The sequence below is a fragment of the Ascaphus truei genome, chromosome 3 (genome assembly GCF_040206685.1).
Source record: "Ascaphus truei isolate aAscTru1 chromosome 3, aAscTru1.hap1, whole genome shotgun sequence".
NCBI lineage: Eukaryota > Metazoa > Chordata > Amphibia > Anura > Ascaphidae > Ascaphus > Ascaphus truei.
Genome location: NC_134485.1, coordinates 153717235 through 153732457, shown reverse-complemented (window position 1 = coordinate 153732457; position 15223 = coordinate 153717235). Strand labels below are relative to the sequence as shown.

Here is a 15223-nt window from a genome sequence, read left to right as displayed (position 1 = left end):
ACCCCAGAATGGGCAAATTTGTCCGAATGCCGGTCTCCAGGAGACATGGCAATATCACTTTAGGACCTGTACAAGGCCTAATCCTACTTCTCTTCCATCTGCTGACCCTGTCCCAGCAGACCTCCCCCTCCCTTCCCCCCCCCCCCTCCCCTGCCCCCCCCTCCCCTTGGCAGCTCAACAGCAAGCCTCAAAGGGCCAATAAAGAAGTTACCCCTTCAACCCACCAAGCCCATAGATGAAAATATGTCACACTCCCAGGAAACAGGAGCAAGGTCTCAACTAGTGGGAAAGATGAGACCCCGAGTCCACGACCCACGAAAATAAAATATTAGAATGGCAAATACAGCCCCGATTAAAGTGAGATCTTTAAACGTCAAAGGGTTGCAAAACAACAGGAAGCGGAGATTGGCTCTTCAGGACATGAAAAAATCAGGGGGGGGCATCATATTCTTACAGGAGACACATTTCACATCTCAAGACCCCCCAAATTTATTCAAAAAAATGTTCCCAACAAGCTTTTTTGCTTCATTTTAGTAGTAAAAAGAGGGGTGTGGCTATCCTAATCAGACAAGGCACCCCATTCAATCATATCAAAATGACAGTGGACCCAGAGGGTAGATTCGTTGTGGTATATGGCTCCTTAGCGGGCTCGACAATTGCCCTGATCAATGTATACGCCCCAAACGAGAACCAAACAAAATTTCTCCAAGCGGTTCTCGAGGGCGTAGACACGGGATATCTATCATCGATGATAGTAGGGGGTGACCTAAATATGGTCTTAAACCCTACCGAGGATAGATCAACCACGATGGGTCCCCCCCGTACAACCTACTCCCAGATCAAGGGGAAAAGGTTCAGGGGAATTCTAAACGAATTTTCACTAGTGGACGTGTGGCGATCCCAACATCAAGGCCAGAGAGACTATACCTTTTTCTCAGCGCCTCACAAGACTTACTCTCGAATAGACTATTTCTTGACCACAAAAAACGTGATGGCGGCAGCCATTGAATCAGACATTGGCTCAATCACCTGGTCGGATCATGCCCCAATCACCTTAACACTATCACTCCCATTTGAAAAAACAACAAGCTATTCCTGGAGACTTAATGCTTCGTTATTAAACCACCCAGAGATAGAAAGAGAAATTAGAGCCTCACTTAAGGACTATTTCTTCTTCAACGCAGGAACAGTCTCCTCTCCAGCAATCCTATGGGAAGCCCATAAGGCAAACATTAGAGGGAAATTTATTTCCATCGCATCCCATAGGAAAAAAGCCTGTCTAACACAAATCAAAGAACTTACAGATAGCATTAAAACCATAGAACAAGCCCATAAGGCCAACCCTACAAAGAAATTATATAAAACGCTGGTTACAGCTAGAACAAAACTTAGGCAGATTCAGCTGGAGGATGTAGAAAAGGCCCTCAAATGGACAAACCAACTCTATTACGACAAGGGAAACAAGGCTGATAGACTCTTAGCAAGAAAACTAAGAGGGGTGCAAAAGAGATCTCAAATAACAGCTATCAAAAGTAAATCTGGTGAGATACAATATAGTGACAAGAAAATTGCAGAGGAATTTACAAAATACTATACTGAGTTATATAATTTAAGATCTAAAATTGACCGCCCCGCACCAATAGCCATAGAGGCCATAACACAATATTTGAACAAATGTCAGCTCCCCACTTTAACGGAGGAGGAAAACACAGTCCTCAATGCTGAGATTACAAAAGAGGAACTGGAGGAGGCGGTCAAATCATTAAAGATCACTAAGTCTCCTGGCCCTGACGGTTTCACCAACGTCTACTATAAAAGATTCTTGCCCACACTATCTAAGCATCTTCTAAAAACATTTAACTATTTCATGGAAGGGAACCATATTCCCACATCAATGTCTTTAGCCAACCTGGCCATTATACATAAGGAAGGCAGAGACCCGATGCAGTGTGGAAGCTATCGTCCAATCTCCCTCCTCAACAGTGATCTCAAATTATATAGTAAAATTTTAGCAAACAGATTAAACCCCATCTTGCCGAGATTAATTAATATTGACCAAGTCGGATTTGTCAAGGGCAGACAAGCCTCGGATAACACTCGGAAGATAATCAACATCATCGAACATGTACACCTCACAGGGACCAAAGCACTTTTGTTAAGCCTAGATGCAGAGAAGGCGTTCGATAGAATAAACTGGCAATTCCTGGACCAAACTATGCGCAAATTTGGCTTCAAAGACGCATATCTAGAGGGGGTCCTTAGATTATACCAAAACCCATCAGCAACGGTAAAACTACCAGGGGGCAATAACCAGAGGTTTGAGATCACCAATGGTACTCGACAGGGATGCCCCTTATCTCCTCTCCTCTTTGCACTAACCATAGAACCGCTGGCATCAGCAATATGACTCAATAGAGACATCCAAGGAATAGAAATTGGACACAGGCAGCACAAAATATCCCTATTCGCTGATGATGTCATCCTAATCCTTTCCAAACCCCAAATCTCCCTGCCCAACCTACAAAAAGAGCTCCGAGACTTTGGACAAATCTCGGGATATAAAATAAATAACGACAAATCGGAGGCCCTGAACCTCAGCCTGCCGGAGCCAGAGGTGGAACTCCTCAAATTAAATTTTAACTATCGTTGGAGCTCCTCTTGTATCAAATACTTGGGAGTTAAGATATCGAAGACCTACCAAACACTATATCAATATAACTATCCGGCCCTGTTCAAAAAAATTAAGCAAGACTTAGATAAATGGGGAGGATACCAGATATCATGGATCGGGAAGATGGTCTCGGTCAAAATGAACATACTCCCTAGGCTACTATACTATTTCCAGACCCTCCCGGTTCCCATCCCTCAGAATTAAAAAATATTCAAAAATTAATCTTCCACTTTATCTGGCAAGGCAAAAAGCCTAGAGTCGCCAAAACGGTTCTCTTGGCCTCAAGGGGGAGAGGAGGACTAGGAGTTCCAGACATAACAAGATACTACCTAGCCGCACAACTACGGCAGGCAGTGGTATGGAACGCTAGCCCAAAACAATACTGTTGACTAGGTATAGAAACACACTATGCCGGGATGCCTTCACTACCAGCTTGCCTTTGGTCCATGAGCAGGGAAGACATGCTAAGCAACAAATTCAAACTAGGCCTGATGAGACACACTTGGGAGACCTGGACGAAATGCAGATATAAATTTAAGCTCACGACACCTCGTTCCCAACTCACACCAATCTACAAAAATCCAAAATTCCCACCTGGATGTGAGCCCAGACAATTTGATCAATTTGAAACCAAAAATATTAGAGCAATTGTCGACCTCCTGAGCTTCGGGGAGTTCCTGAGTTACCAAAACTTAAAATCCAAATATGAGATAGTAGGGCTGAATGTTTTCAAATACCTACAAATTCGACACTTTACCCAAACATTATCCCCAACGTTGGAATTTCCCCCTCTCACTGGCTTTGAAAGGCTATGCAGGGAGTCCGGCCATCAGAAAGGTCTCATAACACAAATCTGTGCAGAACTGGAGAGAGCCTCAGAAGCCCCCATGCATGACTATATGCTGCATTGGGCAGCAAAATTGGACATCGTTATAGACCGAGAGGATTGGGAAAGTATTTGGGAAACAGCTTCAGGAACTTCCATAAGTACCACAATAAAAGAGAATCTATATAAAATACTGTTTCGCTGGTATCTCACCCCAGCCAAAATTAACCAAATCTACCCCCTGGCCTCTGATCTGTGCTGGAGAGGCTGCGGTCACAAGGGGGATATGGCCCACATCTGGTGGTCATGTCAAAAAATTCAGAAATACTGGGAAACCATACACAATCTTATAAAAGAGGTCACAGACCTCACAATCCCGGTTGAACCGCTGACCTACCTATTGGCCAGGCCCCTAGAAACACTGAACCGACCAACAGGCAAATTGATCTCCTTTATTCTCACTGCGGCTAGATGTGCGGTGGCAGCCGCCTGGAAGAAAGTGTCACCCCCCTCCAAACAGACAGTAATAAATAGAATCAACGAAGTAAAGGAAATGGAGAGACTGTCAGCATCTCTGAAATGGTCCACCACTGCCTTCTACAATATTTGGGACCCATGGTTCACTAGAATGGCCCTGACACACAGAAACGCCATATAAGGATAGAGGTAGGAGCTACAATGGGTAACGGAAACTAAAGGCGCATGCCAAGGCGAGGGAGGGGTACAACTACTCCCCTCTCCCCCCCCTCCCCTCCTCTCTCTCTTTTCCCCTCCTTCTCTTCCCTTTTCTACTTCAATTCTCGCGTCACCCCGACACACCCTGGAGGAACAGGGGGACTTCGAGACTTTTCTTTCATATGTAAAAAATTGTGTTAGGCCACAAATGGACTGTCATAGAAAATATGTTGACTGTTATAACTGCCTAATAAAAAAATTGAAACAAAAAAAAAAAACACACACACACACACACACACACACACACACACACACACACACACACACATATATATATATATATATATATATATATATATATATATATATATATATATATATATGTATATACGAAAACAGAAACAAAGTAAAAACTCATTAACAAGATAATGGGTAACACAGGGAGAGGGTGGGTGACACAGGGAGAGGGTGACACAGGGAGAGGGAGGGCGACACAGGGAGAGGGAGGGTGACACAGGGAGAGGGTGGGTGACACAGGGAGAGGGTGGGTGACACAGGGAGAGGGTGACAGAGAGAAATGGTGGGTGACACAGGGAGAGGGAAGGTGATACAGGGAGAGGGTGACACAGGGAGAGGGTGGGTGACTCAGGGAGTGGGTGGGTGACATAGGGAGAGGGTGACAGAGGGAGATGGTGGGTGACACAGGGAGAGGGAGAGAGGGTGACACAGGGAGAGGGTGGGTGACACAGAGAGATGGTGGGTGACACAGGGAGAGGGTGACAGAGGGAGATGGTGGGTGACACAGGGAGAGGGAGGGTGATACAGGGAGAGGGTGACACAGAGAGAGGGAGAGATGGTAACACACTCACAGACACACAGGCACTCACACTCACTCAGACAAACTCACACTCACAGTCTGTCACTTACACACACAAACACTCACCCATAAGGCAGGGGGTCGCACATGGCAGTGGGGGCCTCCGCACGGCAGGAGGGCCTCTGCAAGGGGCCGCGCCCCCTCCAGAGTGGGACGCCAATGCCGCAGTATTCACTGATAGATGTAGAAGGGCCGGTTAGGGGATTTTCCCTGCTTAGAGCAGGGAGAAGAGCCAGTTAGGGGATTTCCCCTGCTAACAACTGAGCTGGCCATCAGGGGTTTCCTTAACAGCTGACAGATCGGCAGACTGTCTGTAGAGGCGGCACACCGACGCCGCGTGGGGTGAGGGGGGTTCAGGAGGCCGGGAGAGTTTGGGGTCACGGAGGCCGGGAGAGATTGGTGTGAGGCGGGGGGGTGGCGGATGGCCCGATGCGAGGGGGGGGCGGATGGCCCGGTGCGAGGGGGGGGCGGATGGCCCGGTGCGAGGGGGGGGCGTGTGGCCCGATGCGAAGGGGGGGCGGATGGCCCGGTGCGAGGGGGGGCGGGTGGCTCGATGCGAGGGGGGGGCAGATGGCCCGATGGGAGGGGGGGCGGATTGCCCGGTGCGAGGGGGGGTGGGTGGCCCGATGCGAGGGGGGGGCAGATGGCCCAATGGGAGTGGGGGGCGGATGGCCCGATGGGAGGGGTGACAGATGGCACTGCAGGGGCCTGAGGCAGACAGGCATGGAAGCGTCTGGCTGCCGGAAGGGGCAGGAGTAGAAGCGCTGAGGAGGGAGGCCACTGCTCAGAGAGCCGGAGGCGGGGTAATCTCCCCCAACAACATGAACCCGCCTCCGGCTTTTTTTTTTTTTTCCTCCAGCGCGAGCGCGGTAAAAACACCAGCGCGAGCACGGGAAATTTAAAAAACAAACGTGTGCTGCTTGGGCCAATATTTACTCGCCCGGGGGTTAAATCCACCCGCCCCGGGCGTGTAAATGTATATAATTGTCGAACACTGTATATATATATATAATATATATATATATATACTGCACCGACACACTTTATTCGAGCAAATACCCAGTATGTACCTGGCAGATACCTGGAATGTGCCGCTCCTCACCTCTGACAAGCCCCGTTGCGTTTGCCTTCCCAGCCTGGGTTCATGCCTGGCTGATGGGCGGCTGATCTGTTAAATGATAATGATTAGGATTTAATAGGCTGCAATGCTTCGCGTGTCTACCAGATGGCATAAATTCATGAATTGTAATGCAGTATATATATATACACTGTGCAGTATTGCAGCCAGCGGGAATAAAATGCTTCAATCCCTGCCTGGAAATACCTCAATGCACTCGGGCAGAAAACAGTCACAAACCTCAATACACCCGGGTATACCCGAATTCGTGGGACTAGCCGAGCTCGAATAAAGTGTGTCGCCAGTGTATATATTATATATATATACACACACACACACACCATACAATGCTGGAGGGCAATTTACATTGGGTAGGTAGACATGCAAACGTTGTGAGTCCAATATTAGTGCTGTGTACAATAGCATAACAAATAGCACATTTATTTTTAATATACATGCTAAGTAAAAATAGTCTATTGAGATATATTTCTGATCAGCACGTAAACATGCTATTATGAATTTCCTACTGTATAATTCGAAGACACACAATTTTAGTTTGCACATACAGTACAAATGAAGCCCAACTGGGTAAGGTGAAAGCCTTAGTGTTAGTTTACCGCCTGCCCATGGCTAAGGATTGCCAAGGTCAGTTTCCCCCAGTAATCCCCCACAACGGTTAACATAAGAATAGCTACATCTGTATGAGAAATAGCAATTATTTTCCATATTTCTGTTGATTACGGTACTAATATTAGTAGCAGCTTCCACACTATTTAACATTAAGCGGTGTACAATAGCAAATAGGAAAGTATAGGTTTATTTCTTTACTACAGCAGCACATTGCTATATACAAAGTGCCCTCCTCCATCCCCACCATTTCAAATGTGCAAAACCATGCAGTGTTGGAATAGAGAATATATGCAGAGCAGTTAATGTCCCCACTAGCTATTATTCGGCATAATTGAAAATATATTAAAATACATATTGTACCTAATGAGTTCATTTTTGCAGGGGGTAAAATAGACTCACATATTTGCACTGTTTCCATAGTAAATAGGGGACAACATTTTGATCACACAAGTAGTGAATTATTTATGAGTCTACCAGTGTTTTTATCAAACTTCCATCATTTACTACAGCATTACAGACATGGGTACTTCGCTTAAATAAATGTATGTATAGCATATTTATTTTGATGATTGCTATCATATAGCTCCCAATTCCTTAGACAATTAACTATTTAATAGAAAAAAGATTGGAATAAAACGTCAGCTAAAGAATTCTTATTTCATTTACAGTACGTAACTCCTTCAGTGCAATGGCAGCAATGAATAATAAATGGAGTACAATGAAGAGTGCTTCGTAGGCCCCCAGCACAGGAAGGGGTTAGAGATCAGTGTTACGTGCCAGTTCTTATCACTCACTACATGTGTAACCGAGCCTATAATATTGAAACTTACCGAAAATGACGCACAATGCACTTGCTGCTATTTCTTAAAGATACTGCATTCAGCATGTTCTTCACATGGAATAGCATTTCTTCTTAGAGATGTAATATTCTGGCCCCGCTGTCTAAGTAAGGTAGAAGTGTATGGTATAATGCACTGGTTTTGCTACTCTGTTTCCTACTCGGCAACAAAATGAACTAAAACCCAGAACTGAAATTACTCCCGTGTTAAGCTTACATTTTAGTAAGCATGTGATGATTTCCCAATTGATTACAATGCCAAGCCTCTGTTAGCCTAGAGATAATATTTTGCCTGAACAGCCAGTTCTTGCTTGTGTAATATTTACCTGTTTGGAAATGCCCCTTGTGTAAAGATTTCTTTTAATTTCTGCAAATTTTAGAATAAAAGTTAATGTATAGCCTTTCTACGGTATGTCTGCATGTATACTACATCAAATAACGCAATCAATGCACCACAGTTAATTTAAAAAAAAAGAGAGAGTCAACAGTCCAATGTCACAGAATGGGACATTTGGTCATGGCCATTCCACCATGACGATATTTTCTCAACCCAGGGGGAGCATGTAGGAGAAAACACAACAGACTAAACACACTAAGTGCAGACTATATGGTTCAGGTGTGAGGTAATAATGATGCTTGGCCTCTATGTGCTGCTTACTCAAAGGATGTAGGTAGGATAAGTACAGTGGCGTGATCAGTAGAAAGTGGTGGGTCCCTCTAACCATATACAGGAAGCAGCTGGGACTGAGGTATCAGTAGCAGGTTTACATGTAAAGATAAAGACAGACCTCCATGGTGCAGATCAATGGTAAACAGATAAACTTTATGAAATATTATAAAATGTGCACTCACAATGTATAAAATCAAAATAAGCGTTTTTTCACTATATAAGTCACTGTACATAGATACATTCCTTCATAAATATGTGGTACAGCAGAGGGCATACTTGAAGGACACAACAGACGTGATTAAATTTAAATAAAGTTAGATGGGAAGAACATTTTATCATGTCTACCTGCGATGTCACATCGCTCTACACAGTAATAGAACATGAAAAGGGGTGTAGAGCGATTAAACAGGTACTACTGTATCTAGGGACAAGGACCTAACTGAGATTCAGATTTGTTTTATTATAGACAGCATCAGATTTATTTTAAATCATAATTTCTTTTGGTACGGAGAAGAGTACTATCTCCAAAAATGTGGAACGGCGATGGGGACAAGGTTCGCCCCCAGTTATGCTAACCTATTTATGGCCGTTTGGGAGGATGATAAGATCTGGCCGGGTGGCATTCTGGGGGAGAAACTTGTCCTCTGGCGCCGTTTCATCGATGATGTGTTCATGATATGGAGGGGGGGCCAGGAATCTCTGGAAAGTTTTCTAGCATCTTTAGATGTGAATGAGAATAATCTGAAATTCACGAGCAGTTCCAGCCAAACAAGTGTGAACTTCTTAGACCTTGTTATCTTTATTGAAGAGAATAGCATTAAAACAAAAACTTATTTTAAAGAAACTGACAAAAACAACTATATATTAAGATCAAGCTGTCACCTGCCCAGGTGGATGGATGGTGTACCTCCTGGACAGTTTACTAGGCTAAAAAGGAACTGTAGTGATAACACCATGTATCGTGAACAGGCAGAGTATCTCAAAAAAAGATTTATAGAGAAAGAATATAGAGAAGAGAAGCTGGACAATGATATAAGGAGAGTGGAGGGTATTAATCGTGAGGATTTACTTAGAACAAAGGATAAGAAGAAAGGGAGAAATGAGAAATTTGTCTTTGCTTTCCTCACAAACTATAGTGGGGAAGCTAAGGTTATAAGGAACATTATTCATAAACACTGGGACATTCTCAGAAATGACCCGATTTTGGGTGAGGCCATTCCTGAGAAGCCGAATGTTATTTTCAGAAAAGCAAACAACCTTAAAAACAGATTGGCCCCAAGTGCATTGAAAAAGAGTGACACAAATCCTGATAGCTGGCTCCAAACGGGAAAAGGTTTTTTCGGCTGCAACAAATGCAGGGCATGTGAATTCAAATCAGATAAAAAAACTGAGTTCTGTTCAAATGTGACGAAAGACGTTTTCCAGATAGAATCATGTTTGACATGTAGGACAGATCACGTAATCTATGTCCTGGAGTGCCCGTGCAAGTTGCAGTACGTTGGTAAAACAGAAAGGCCAGTTAGAATCAGGATACTAGAACACCTTAGCAGCATTAATAGGCAACTAGTCACTCATAGTGTTCCGAATCACTTCTTAGAAAAACATCAGGGGGATCCCAAAGGACTAACGTACATGCCCATAGAATCGGTCAAGCAACACTGGCGTGGAGGAGATAGGAACTTAGAGCTTATCAAAAGGGAGTCCTTTTGGATCCATAAACTAAGATCCCTCCATCCCAGAGGACTAAATATGGAAATAGACGTGGCCCCCTTTCTGAAATAAAATCCTTGCACAAATTTTATTTGGTTTTATATGTTTTTTATATTTATTTTTTATCTATTTTATTGGACCCCTCTCTTCTTATACTGTCATAATTTCATACGAATCAAATATTGTTATCATTCTGCATTGTCATACAGTAGCGACATATCTTATTGAACTAAATACCGGCGGCATGCCGGGATCTGCCCCAGCTGCCGCCAGTAATGCACGCGCGCCGCCGCGTTCCCCCACTCACCCCCCCTCCTCCATCGCGCGCAATTTACACACGCTTCCGGACCCCTGTACCCCTTCTGCTCTGCCACTCTGCTTCCCCGAACCCCCGCTTACCTTAATGTCATCTCCAGGGGTGTCGGGGAAGCCTGGGGAAGCCGGGGAAGACGGGGAAGCCGGGCGCGCATGTGACTGTGACGTCACAGTGCGCCGCCACGCGCCGCGGCTACCCGCTTCCCAGCCACATACAGCCAGCGGCTTTTGCTCGAATAAGAGCTGCCGCTGCTGTATGTGTTCTAATATGGAACTCTCCTTTCCATTCATCCCCTCCTTCCATAGGTTAACAAGAAAGCTCCGTTTCCATATGCGTCGTTTATATGTTCATACACTGTTTACATGGTATATATATTTCATTTTTAGTTTTAAGGTCATTTAGGAGGAGTCTGTTTATGAGGTCCGATTCAGAAAGGATTAAAGTCTTTTTGAGAATATTGTATAAATCTATGTAATAAGTATTATAACCTCTATGCTGCTACTACACTGTCCCTTTAATAAGAGTTACAGCTATGTTGAGGGTTTAGTGTGCTGGAGCATTGTCTTAGGGATGCATTCACATCCTCATTACTAAATAGATGGACTTAGATCCATCTACATTACTGAACTTTACTAAATCACTCCTATATGTATTTTTAAGTAATCTTACATTTTTGATTAAGTATATTTATTTATATTTTAGTCTTCACATTGCTGCTATTTTTTGTATACCTCCTACCTTTTCCCCAAACTTCAAACAGCCTAATTAAATAAATTAATAAATTAAATAAACAAGACATTTGATTGGACAAGCATTCCATATCTCCCAACTTTAACCCTGATTTTTTATAATGAATTTGTGAACACATCCAACCATGCTCATAGACCTCATACCAGCACTGCAGGGGTTAATAAAACCAGTAATTGAACAAGGTATATAAGGTAACACTAGAAGGGGAGGGTCCATACTCCTGACGAAGCCAGCCATTCTATTGGCGAAACGCGTAGAGTGGACCAGCCCAGGAGGTGAGAGGATTGGTGCCCGTGAACTGCCAATCAACCGCCGAACCGGAAGTGACGCGACGGAGCTGATCGTGCCCACCGGAAGTGACGCGACGCGCCGGAGACACTGTAGCAGGAGATCCCCATACTGTCATGGTGTTGTGAGAGAAGCACAGGGAGCCTGCAGAGGTGAACAGTCCGGGATATCGGCGGTGCGGTGAGCTGCGGCAACCACCCTTACCCTCCTATCACTTATATAGTGAAAAAACGCTTATTTTGATTTTATACATTGTGAGTGCACATTTTATAATATTTCATAAAGTTTATCTGTTTACCATTGATCTGCACCATGGAGGTCTGTCTTTATCTTTACATGTAAACCTGCTACTGATACCTCAGTCCCAGCTGCTTCCTGTATATGGTTAGAGGGACCCACCACTTTCTACTGATCACGCCACTGTACTTATCCTACCTACATCCTGTGAGTAGGCAGCACATAGAGGCCAAGCATCATTATTACCTCACACCTGAACCATATAGTCTGCACTTAGTGTGTTTTGTCTTTTGTGTTTTCTCCTACATGCTCCCCCTGGGTTGAGAAAATATCGTTTGATCTTCTGGGACCAGCCAAGACAGTCCCTTCCAGAGGGTTTTGAGCAGGGGGTTACAACGTTTATTATATTTTCACTACTGCACTATTTTGAGTCACGATTTTATTTTATATCACTACAGTATGTACTGCTGCGGCACAGTTTATTCGAGCATTTGCCCGTTCTGTGCCGCAGCAGTAGCCTGGCGCGCGCCCGAGAGTGACGGGCGCGCGCCGAAGCAGCGGAAGAGCGCCCTCCGATCGGGGCGCTCTCCCTACCGCTGCCGGGTCCGCCGGGTCCCCCGGAACCCCCTGCCGCTGTCCCGCGATCGCGGGACACCAGGGCTCCCTCGGGGAGCCCCTGGACGCGCGTGCAGGGGGCGCACGCTCCCGAAGATGCGTGACCGCGCGTCTATGACGCACGGCACGCCGAGGGGCGGCCACTAGCAAGCCGGGAAATCTCCCGGCTTGCGGATCTGGCCGCAGTGTAATAAACTGTGTCGCCAGTGTACGTGTTATATATATTCACTGTATTTTAAGTGATCACTAGCACTTAATTTGCGCCAGTTTCTTCACCAATCACGTTGTTACATTCCACCATGACCAAATGACTGTCGGTGTTCGGCCACAGATGGACCTTTCATGGCCACTGATCTGCTGCCAGAACCCCCACAGCCATCCGCTTCTAAGTTACGTTTTACTGGCTAGGGTAAGGGCTTAATTTAAGGGGTTTTAGTGGTTAGGGTAGGGGGTTCTAGGGTAAGGGCTTAGGGTTGGGGGCTATAGGGTAAGGGCTTAGGGTGGGGGGTTATAGGGTAAGAGCTTAGAGTAGGGGGTTATAGGGTAGGGGGTTTACGCACTTACCTTAGTGGCGGAGCGGCCGGTGGCGACAGGTCGCGGCAGTGGAGTGAGTCGCGGCAAAGTGCCAGTGCTCATATGGTCATGGTGAAATGGCAGCGTCCAAATGTCCTAGAACAGGGGCACGCAAACTTTTTATGCTGCACCCCCTGCCTGCTCTCCGCCACCTGCGCTCACCCTTACCTATGGGGGATTTTAATTATCCAGACATAGACTGGGGCAATGAGATTAGCGTTACAACAAAAGGGAACAGGTTTTTGGGGGTGCTTGAAGACAATTATATGACCCAAATTATTGAGGAACCAACCAGGAGAGGGGCAGTTCTGGATTTGGTCATATCAAACAATGTAGAAGTAATAACAAATATTCAAGTCCTGGAACATTTGGGTAACAGTGATCATAACATGGTCTCATTTGAAATACATTATCAAAAAACAGATTACTTGGGTTCAACAAAGACCTTCAATTTTGGAAAGGCAGATTTTAATAAACTGAGGTCTAATCTAGTAGTAATACAATGGGATGATGTTTTTGCAGGGAAAAATGTAGAAGATAAATGGGCAGTCTTTAAAACATTGTTAGAAAAGCAACCTTATCAGTGTATACCCTTGGGTAATAAGTATAAAAGAAATAAGTCAAAACCAATGTGGCTAAATAAACAGGTAGGGGAGGAAATGGACAAGAAGAGGAAGGCGTTTAGATTCTTTAAGTCAGAAGGGACAGAGACATCATATCAGAATTATAAGGAATGTAACAAAAATTGCAAAAGGGCAATCAAATTAGCAAAAATGGATAATGAAAAAAGGATTGCAATAGAAAGTAAGGTCAACCCTAAAAAGTTCTTTAAGTACCTTAATAACAAAAAAATGAGAAAAGAAAATATAGGACCCTTTCAGTGTGAGATGGGTGGCGGCCATCTTGGATTGGCTTTGTATCATGCATTCCAATACTGTGTCACTAAGACAATGTGGCTGATAAAGTTATACAAGGGGTTTGTAAGTTTTTGTCCCGATGACGGCCATCTTGCATTGGCTTTGTATCATGTATCCCAGGTGACTGTGGTCACAGATGCAGCGGATTAATCCCACATAACCAGAGACCATTATACACCACCAATGAAGAGCTAACTGACTGTATTTAAGAGCAAGTGTAGGATAGGGTGCCAGATTCCTGACGAAGCTAGTTCTCTAGCGAAACACGTCGAATCACGGCAGATACCAAGACACGTGGAGGAGAGACGCTGAGCTGTTCGTTGCTTCTTGCGGCCACAATTAGGAGCACCTGTGGCGGAGCGTCTCCATTCCAAACCTAATCGCGATTCCTGGAGAGGAAGGGGCGGTGAGATCATCATCCTCACCGGGGCCTGTACCTCTGATTCCTTATTGCCTAATAACTTCTTATACTTTGTAAGTGAGCCCTTGTGAAGTGTTTTTTAATTCATTAAATTGTTGCACAGTTCGAGCTATGGTGTATTCTTGTCCTCTGCTGTAGTGCACCCTATCCATCCCATCCTGGTCCCCAGACGCCCCTCTACGTGGGACTACTGTTCGTGTACACTTTATGTGTGAAATGCCTTTACTCACTGTCTGCTTGTGAGTATAACCTTTGCAGAATTTCATAGGATTATCATTTTTGTGCTATACAGTACTGTACTATTTTTGTGATCTTTCTTTTACATGTGCATGGTGTCCCGCTCCCTTGTCACCTCTACCCACAACATCCCAGGGGAAACGAAGACTTTCCCATCTTGTCTAGGTTGAGTGGGTATCCTTTGTTTATTCATTTTAGTTTTATTATATATGTTTATTGCACTTTTTTGGGTTATTTTCTTGTAGTGAGCCCTGGTTACCAGAGGTCGTCACTATTTCACTGTTTTAATTTGGATTATTTCCTTGTGGCACTATCTTCTCTTGAGCGCCAACCCTGGTTATTTTCTTGCAACTGAGGGTTGTGTAATTGTAACCACGGAAGACCCAATATCACCTCAACCGATGGGGTATGAATCATGTCTAGGGTGATCTTCTCCCGATGACCATCTTTAGTGGCGAGGGATAGGGCACAGGTCTCCAAAGAGATGTAGGCCGGTTGAAGGGGATGCCAATCAATGGCTTCCAACCCGACGGGAGCTGCTTTGGGAAGAAGAGGGATCTTATTCTTTGTCACTAAATCCTGATCAATAAAATTGCCACCGGAGCCAGAATCGATGAACGTAGAGGTGGAGATTTGGAATTTGTCTCCAGTGAGCTGAATGGGCATCATAATCTGGATTGAGAATTTTTCCTGCGGAGGAGGGGAAGAAGAGATGGTACCCAATATGACCCCCTCATACCTCATTGGATTTTTGCATTTCCCGGCAGAAGAGGGCAGTTAGCCAACAGATGTCCAGGATGACCACAGTAGTGGCACAAATCGCCATCTTGCCGGCGCTGTCTCTCCATCGCCGAC

At 44.9% G+C, this 15223-nt stretch overlaps 1 long non-coding RNA gene across 1 annotated transcript in view; it reads right to left on the bottom strand.

Moving 5' to 3' along the window:
• Positions 1-7830, bottom strand: part of LOC142489244 (uncharacterized) — a 30092-nt gene extending 22262 nt beyond the window's left edge. Inside the window, exon 1 of the long non-coding RNA XR_012799826.1 lies at positions 7627-7830. This is a non-coding gene — a long non-coding RNA (uncharacterized LOC142489244). The remainder of the gene's footprint in view (positions 1-7626) is intronic.
• Positions 7831-15223: the final 7393 nt, after the last annotated feature.